Below are 8,978 nucleotides of genomic sequence, written 5' to 3' on the forward strand. Positions count from 1 at the left end.
AACTGACACCATGCACCATTGTGTACTGTCAAATGCATAACAAATACTTTAATCAGGCTTAAATAGCTCAAAAACCACAGCTATTTATTGCAGGTCAGAGGCAAATTTCTGGAGAGGGCAGTGGAGATGTGAGCACACTAATTTCAATATGTGCTGCTCCAAGTGATAGCGCCTAATTTGATCAAACACTTCCTTCATTTTATATGGAATCAAGTCTCATTTACAGTGGCAATAACCTAGATCAAATCATCTAGGTAGAGGCATTAACTAGAATTAATAACCAGATTATTCTAGCTACTTTATTGGTTTAATAAATTTACAAAATCAGAAACTTGACAGACAAATTAAATATAGCCCATTTTCTTAATAGGTTGGGGAATTTTCACAGAGAACAGGGGCCTTTGTAGCATTTGTTTGCTGATCAATAGACTCTGCAGTTGAGCATCTTTCTTCTTTCTCTGATTTCTAAGAGCAGAGAAGAAATTTTCAAAATGGAGTCTTCATCCCTTCCATAGTCCCCACTTCTCTAGTTCATATGCTATCTCTCAAACTAGAAGGAAACTCGTTAAAGCTGGTACATGTCAAATTTTAGAAAACGGGATCATAATCATCACTAAATAATTACTTTTGTTTCCCATTAAAATAGGCACTTCAAATTTAGAGGGCGCTGGTAACGGGCGATACATTCCACATTCCTGACAGGTAGGATTAACTACATTGAGACTCTATTTCAAAACTAAAAGGGTACTTGTTGCTCCTTAACACTTTTAAAGCAAATTCTTTGTGCCTGCTCTAAGCATGCCAATGTGGGAGGGCATTTATTTCCACAGCAGGAGTCCTGTGACAACATTCAATGACTCCAACTTCACATTTATTATGCTAAATGACCGGTGCACTGTGAATCACCTGGCCTGAGGGATGGCATGGGGGCATGCACTGGTTTTCTCTGTATGAGTATTGACAGGCTGGCTTAGAGATCAGCCTGCTTGGTGTTTCAGTCAATTAGAAAACACCTTATCCATGAAGTGGACTGACTGTACTTTCAAAATAAACTTGGATTGGGCTAGATGCTGTTCTATTTCAATACGAATCTTTAAATCACGATCAACAAGGTCACTGTACCTGAAATTATCCATTTGCTCTATTTGGGACATGCTGAACTCTGGCTCCCTGTAACAATTTCTGAAAATATTAGTGGAATAATCAGAATGATCAATGCCAAGAAATTCTGTGCTGATTTAATAACCACAGAAACCATTCAGAAACATTTTATTTCTCCTCTTTCTTGCAACTCAGAATAAGTCACTCAACTTTACCCAAATTACTGCGTGAAATGGGGAGCCTACATTAGCAGGTGCCTTTCAGTTACATTTTGAGCTCAGGTAATAGATACCAAGCAACTACGTTACATTCCGTTTTATAAAAGCATCGAGCTTTTCAAGACAAAGGGAAAAATAATGTAAAGGTTTTTGAGTTTTTATTGTTAACTTCTATGATTTTTCTGTTCACCCAATCAAAACGTCAGAACGTTTTCCTCAACCTTCTAGGATCCCTGACTTGGTCTGAAAAGGAAACACAACAAAGACAGATTAACAGTTTGAAAAGCATACAAATTTACTTAGTCTAAGTTTTATGTGATACAGGAAGCTTCATAAAGAAATTAAGACCTACAGAAACAGACGTGAGTATTTTGTGCTAGGTCTGAGGAAGTGCAGAGGAATATGACAGATTAAGGAGTATGAGGCAAGCTTAGTAACCCAGGGGTAACTGAGCAAGGCCTGTTTGTTAGGATTCTTCTCCGTGTCCCTTTGTCTTCAGAGGTTAAGGATGCTCCTTACCCCGCTTAGGGAGGGCACCTCCCACATGAGGGTGTCCTGGCTTGTTTCAGGAGAGTCGGGGGGCGGGGGGGGGGGGGGGAAGGTCAGCGTGACCTTCCTGCTTCTGCAATTTTCTCAAACTCCTTCAGCTTGAGTATTCAATATGCTAAGGTGCCATATTTAGGGGTAGCGTGTCTGAACCCCGTTGCCCTCTCCTCTTGCTCACCCATCTGTGGTCAAGTCCTGTGGATTCTACTTGTCTAATACTTGTCCCTTCTGTCTGTTCTCACTGCTCCTCTCCTGCTCTACACTTTCATTACTGCTCTCCAGGGCTAACCAGTCTCCTTACTACTAGTCTTTCTGCTCCTTAATCTACTCTATATGCTATGACCACATTAATCTTCCTAAAGCAAAGATTAGAAGATGTCATTTTCTCGCTCAAAAATCTTTAATGACTCTGTATTGCTTAATTTTAAAAGTCCAAACTTTCAGCAGCCATCCCCCATCCCATCTACCTTTCCAATCATATTTCCCTCGACTTGTCTTCGTTCTCTCACTAGTTCAGGAACGTGGAATTAGTCACTGTTTGTTGCTCAGGGTCTCTGCATGGGGTTTCCCCTTTCCAAGTGTTTGGCCATGCCCTCCTCCCACGTCCCCACTGGATTTCCCTTTCCTGCCCCAATTTATTTTGTGTGGCCAAATCCTGCCTGCTCAGCCTCCTCTAATTTCCTCCCATCGGAAATAATATGTCCTTCTTCTCATGCCACAGAAAACTGTATCTATATATATTTATGACTCTTTGACCTTGTGTAATTGTTCTATATATCCCATATGTCTTTTATATATATATATATATATAAATTCATTGAAAGTAGAATCTAGGTCTGATTCCTTTTTATATCCCCCCATAGTACCTATCACAGTGACTGGCACACTGTATTCATTTAATAAATATTTATTGACATATTCCATTCACAAATGAGTGGATGAATCCTAATTTACTATCCTTAAACCATTGTAAATTTATTTTTTCAGACACCTGCTTTCACCTATTCAGATCTTGAAGCATTCCAAATTCTAACAGATGTTTGTGGACAGCTGGGAGAAATTACACTGCAGACACCAAATCATCGGCACAGCTCTCAGGCTCGCATCTTCACCTGGTTATGTGTCCCAGACAGCTGTGCCTTCTTGGAGATGCACTTGGCTTCAGGAGCAGGCTCTGTTTGTAATACCTCTACAGCATTCCAGAATAAACATGACGGGCCTTGACATAGATTATGTGCAAGTCCCTGATCCATTACGTTCTTTGGGGACTAAGGGTGGACTGACTTTGCATTTGTCAAAATGTTTCTCATCTTAGGGCCTCACTCAATTTCAGATCACAGTGATTTCACTTTTATTTCAGATACCCTGTGATGGGGAAAATATGACTAAGGAAAATGTGTAACTCAGCATATGCTGGAGGCCAGAAACAAGACCAAATGATGCATATTTAGGCTCCCTTTTCCTGAACTGGATGCACGTTCTGCATCCAGATGTGCATTAACTCTGGCTATTGAGTCATTTTTTAAACTTGTCTGCTCCGAAACTGTTCTTAGCATTCTCTTGGGACTGTGGCCAGAGGTAGAACTTTAGTGAAAATCCATGCTTCCTAATCTCCCATGGTGTATTTCATTCCACGCCCTTTGTTTCGTTTCTTTCCACTTGATTACTCCTATGTACCCCTTCCTGTCCTCTATGTGGGGCAGGGGTAGATGGGAAAAGAAAATAAATAAGCCCATGGTTGTCACTAGTAGACACCAGTTTATAAATAGTACTGGTTTGACTGTGCGCTGGTTTTCCGAATACAGGAAGGTCAAGGAAAACATTTTCTTTTGAAATGAAAAAAGGAGGTTAAAACAAGAGTTTTAATAACAAGCTTGACACAGAGCAGTGTAATACCAGCATGAATTACACTTGGTACCAGACTTTTATTGGAAGTCCTAGATTGCTTTGTTCTTGTCCCTGACATAATATTCAGAGTTGGGTTTATATTTGTCCAGAAGGGAGCTGCTTGCTATAGTCCATGCAAATCAAATGCTTGATTTATGCACCATTCTCCTGGAGGGTGTAACATTAAATTTAATTTTGTGAGGAAAGCCTGAGGTGTTTCAGTGCCTGGGCCTGACATTGTGAACTAGGCAGAGAGGTGCACGAGAATTCATTACAGTTTCCAATATGCGAAATGCAGCATTTGAATGAAACATTTATCTCTTGTCAAAAAGGCGTAATGTCTGTTCTTGGTAAAATATTTCCACCCCCACCCCTCAGGACACACCAGCATGTTTTTGGCCTTCATCATGGGTCTTGATGAAAGATGAGTAACTATAGGCATTTGAGGAACTAGAGAGACATCAAAAATCATGTCTCCGTGAAAGGATCAATTATCAATAATATCAACCCAACTGTCTTCACCTTGATGTCGAGTGTTGCCACAGAAAGTCTGTATAACTGTGCTAATTGGCCGTGTGACAAATTTTGTGATTTTTTCATCTTTAGCTGCTTGCTATTTGCAATCCTCTTGCTCATTGCTGGTTGGCTCCCTTTTGCAGCCCCTACAGCAACTGTGCAACACTTGGCTACACTGTCCCCAAATCCCAACTTCAAGGCCAAACCCTGGGACTGCGCAGAAATCCTGCCATTTACTTCCGCAGGAGACTCATGGCCGTCGGGAATCAACACCATTACCATTCCTGCCATGTGCTTCACACTCTTCTATTAGCATTGTTTCTCCTCCACAGCTCGTGGAAGAGAGTCTACACTCTTTAACGTGCAAGTAAGGCCTCTAGCAGCCTGCCCTGCCCTTACCTTTCAGCCTCATCTCCTTCTCATCCTGCATATACTCTAAGCCTTCCAAGATGTCCCCTGGCTCACACTGGCCCTCTGCCTGGAACGACCTTCCCCTGCTTTCCCACTAGCAAAATCTGCTTCTCTGTAAAGCTCTTCTCTGTCAAGAGAAACTTACCTACTCCATTCACAATCCTCGTATTGAAACAATATTACATTTAGTTGTATTGGCTCTGTCTTGCCCACCAGTTTTAAGTGCATATTATTTAATTTGGAATAGTCCAGAGTACCTGGCACAGAATCTGGTACGTAGTAGGCACTATAAATGCTCCTGGAATTAACTTGAATTAAATGATTACGATGATAGCGGGAGGAAACTAAACGTGTGTGAGGCAAAGAGAATTTATATCCATATCATTTCAATGTTTCCTACAATTTGCCAAACTAATATAGGATGACCAATTCATAGACCCAAATGTTTGTCTATAGGAATTCTAGGTTTTGGGCCTAGAAGTGACATAAATCAGCTGTACCTTTGAACTTTTTCTTTAATTATTATATATCTGCATTCATTACAATCTATAAAATACAGATATACAAAGTCTTAAGCATGTTTTAATTTCCTGGTTTCTTGAAAATTTAAAAATAATCCTACAAAAATAGGATTTGTTGGGGCCGGCCAGGTGGCGCAGTGGTTCAGTGTGCATGTTCCACTTCGGTGGCCCGGGGTTCACTGGTTCGGATCCTAGGTGCAGACATGGCACCGCTTGGCAAAAGCCATGCTGTGGTAGGCGTCCCATATATAAAGTAGAGGAAGATGGGCATGGATGTTAGCTCAGGGCTGATTTTCCTCAGCAAAAAGAGGAGGATTGGCAGCAGTTAGCTCAGGGCTAATCTTCCTCAAAAAAAAAAAAAAAATAAGATTTGTTTTATGCAAGTTTCCTGAGAAAGCTTTCTTTACAGACACGTCTCCTAAAACATTCTTTTTGTCAAAATGGTCAGAAACCTTGATATTCATTTTTTAATGTTTAAATATTTAATCATAAATTTAAATAATTTAAGTATTTCAATAATAAAGATCCTTTAGACTCAACTACATCGATAAGAAAAGTTAGTTAAAAATTACTACATCTAATATGAACTGTATCTAAATACTATGCCTATCAAAATTCCATTGAAGGATATTTATTTACATTTTGTATTGCCTGTTACTGTGAAACCTGGGAAACAAATTTTTAATTTTGGACTTAAAACGGAAGTGAGAACCCATTAGCTTCCAATCCTTGCCTCTGTTCAACAAAAACAGGTGAGAGAGAGGACAAAACCCTTTTTCAAAATGTCAATCAGAAGCAATAAAATCACCATTACAAATTATGTGGCCACTGGCCAGAAGTGACGCAAGGGACATTGATGTGGTGTGCAAGTCTGTGGACTGAAGAAACCAGGTCAAAAGGGAAAATCTTCCTGAAATGTTACATCCTCAAACACTCATTCAAAACAAAATTACCTCTGTGAACTGAACAGGGCCCTATCCCTGAGCTGTATCCTCCACCTTCACTCCCCGAGACCATGCACATGCGCACACACACTAGCTTGAACCTCATTGATTACTTCCATGAGTTTGTAGGGTCTTTTGTCTATTGGGAGGTAAGTGAAAAGCAGGTCCCTGTTATGGAAAAGCCTGTGAAGGAAGGGAAATCTTCTACATCTGCATTCTGAAACTTAATTGCAACAGCTACCTGGAATAAAATCACTAGATAAGAAATCAGAATTCTAGGATCAGCGCTGCCACGGAGTAAGTTAACATGTCGACTGAGACAAGTCCTTTCACCTCCTGAGTCTCGGGTTCTTCATCTTAGCTGGGGACACAGAAATATTTCCCTGTACTAGGGAGAAAAGGTATTAGAGATAAAGAGAAAGAAAGGCTCTGGAGATAAAACAAGCAGATACAGTGAGGGGACTGTCTCAATGGATGAGTAAAGGAAAATCAGCTAAGGTGATAGTGAAGCTAGATTCTGGAAGTTGTTAAAAGTTGAGCTAGACTTAAGAAGCTAAAAATAAAGGAACTCCTTTGAAACAAAGCTTCAATCTCTTAACCCTACTGGTTATCTTCACTGTGGGCCGAGAGAAGTGGTAGTTCTTGAACAGAAGCGTGAGAGGATGAAAATACTGGAATACTAATTGTCAGGATGAGCTGCTAGGCAACAAGTTCAGGGAAGTCAAATATTTTCCATAATGCGAATCGGATAAGGGCCTTCACTTGGGTAGCGGCAAAGAACAATTGCAGGTTGTTAAAGGGGACAGGCTCCCCTCAGACTCAAGTCATCACTTATAATTGGGTTGCTTCCATAGATTTTCTCAGGAATTTTAGTTATTGTGCGATTAAAGGTATCTGTCACGTGAATTCAGACTGAATCCAGGCTCCTGTGTACCTTGAGTTAGAATGATGTATGGATGGTGTAGCCCTTTTTAAAATATTGCTAATGGGATAAATTCAACTTTTACTAAAACTAGAATTAGATCAGTCTCTGAGGTAAGTTTTTCACAGCATTTGCTTAAACTCATGAGAGAATTGCCTTTGTTGATTTGCACGTTTATATCATGCCCTTGATGACCATTACACAAAAGAATGTTTTCCATGTACCAGGCATTGTTTTAGGCACTTGACATGCACCATCTCAGTTAATCACCACAAAATCTCTATGAGGCAGCTACTATTATTACTCCCACTTTACAGGTGAGGACACGCACAGAGAAACTCAGCAACTTTCCCACATTTTTACCACAAAACCATAACACACCTAGGTTTTCCAATGCTGGCATTGAGGAGAGTCCTTATTTCTCACTTCTAAACACGCTGCCTCCTATCTGAAAGGGTTGGCTCCTAAGGACCCAAGTTTTCTCTCCACGCCTGCTCCCCCTCAGAGAAAGCAATTGCTGATGAGTCAGTTCACTTCAAGACCAAGAACGTTATAAAGGATAGAGAGTGAAGATTTTTGTTACCCTTGTAGCAGAATGTCCCATCGGAGATTAAACTTATCGCACCAGAACTCAAATTAGTCAGAGCTTCAACTAAAGACCCGTTTCCAGTGGCATCCCGGGCGTGGATGCTGCCAATGGTCCACCTTAGTCAGTAACAAATACTCTTCTCAGAAAACTCTTTTGTTGCTCTAATTTTGAAACAATTGCTGCAGATAAGGTTGAGTTTAATAATATAGACAAGCTTCAAATCATTACATTTGTATTTCTTATCCTCTGATAAACGTTAAATTTTACATGGAAGTTAATTCAGAGAACTCCAAGTATACAGTCAAGTTGCTTTGGCCATAATTTGCATCTCCACCCCTGTGGTTTTATATATGCCTGTCTTTAAACTTCTAAAGATTTTAAGCAAACAATAATAGCACAGAGGTTGTAAGAACAAAGAAATAGAAATTGAGTTAGTTCAATTATGTAACTCATTCTAAAGCAATGATTAAATCATGCCAGTGTCCTCTATCATTCAGCCAGTTTCTGATGTTTGCAGAAGACAAAAAGTTTCAGAAGTTTTCACAAACTATAGTAGAAGTTTATGATAAACTTTCTGTTGAAGACATTTCAGTGGAAATTTTTCAACTGCAGAGACATTTACAAGCTTCTAAAATTGATCTTGAAGGAGCAAAAAAATGGACAGTATGGAAATTTCTGGAATTTTTTGTAAAATGAGATTATTTAGGAATTTCTGATAAACGTATTCTTACGTTTAAGCCTTTTCCTAAATATTTTAAATATCCATTGCTTTGTGTGAAAGAAACATTTAAAATTTCAAATTAATAAAAAAATCTTCTTCAGTAAACTATGAGTAAAGATGGATTGATGTATCTGACTAGATGTCCACTGAACATGGATATGCAAAGAAGATCTATTTTAATGATGTCATTGACAAATCTACAGAAGGCTTGAAAATACACAGAAACTATAATGCTATTACTCATTACTATGATATATAAGTTTTTCTTTTTTCAAAAAGCATGTTAATGCAATTAATATGTTTTGATGTATAGTTTTTTCTCCTTTGTACTATAATATTTATTTCATCCTTTCAATTTTCAATTTTATTTTTTTGCTGGCATGATTATATATACCAAGTTCAATTTTAAAAATGTCAACATCTACATTTCTTTTCTGGCTCTTATTACTTTGTTTCAGTTCACAATTACTGAAAATACTTTCATCATATAGAAGAGGGTTATTAAAAAATTATTCTCTCTAGGTATCAGATGTGACAGATTCTATGCCACCCATCTGAGCCCCCAATGTGGGAATGAAGGCTCCCACCCAGACAGACTGCCA

The 8,978-nt window shown here is 39.1% G+C and overlaps 1 long non-coding RNA gene across 1 annotated transcript; it reads left to right on the top strand.

Moving 5' to 3' along the window:
• The first annotated feature begins 1,554 nt into the window (after positions 1-1,554).
• On the top strand, positions 1,555-3,098 carry LOC139082647 (uncharacterized). The gene is made up of 2 exons (XR_011538854.1): positions 1,555-1,681; positions 2,853-3,098. It is a non-coding gene; the product is annotated as an uncharacterized lncRNA (long non-coding RNA).
• The last annotated feature ends 5,880 nt before the right edge of the window (positions 3,099-8,978 follow it).

Source organism: Equus przewalskii, chromosome 3 (assembly GCF_037783145.1).
Source record: "Equus przewalskii isolate Varuska chromosome 3, EquPr2, whole genome shotgun sequence".
NCBI lineage: Eukaryota > Metazoa > Chordata > Mammalia > Perissodactyla > Equidae > Equus > Equus przewalskii.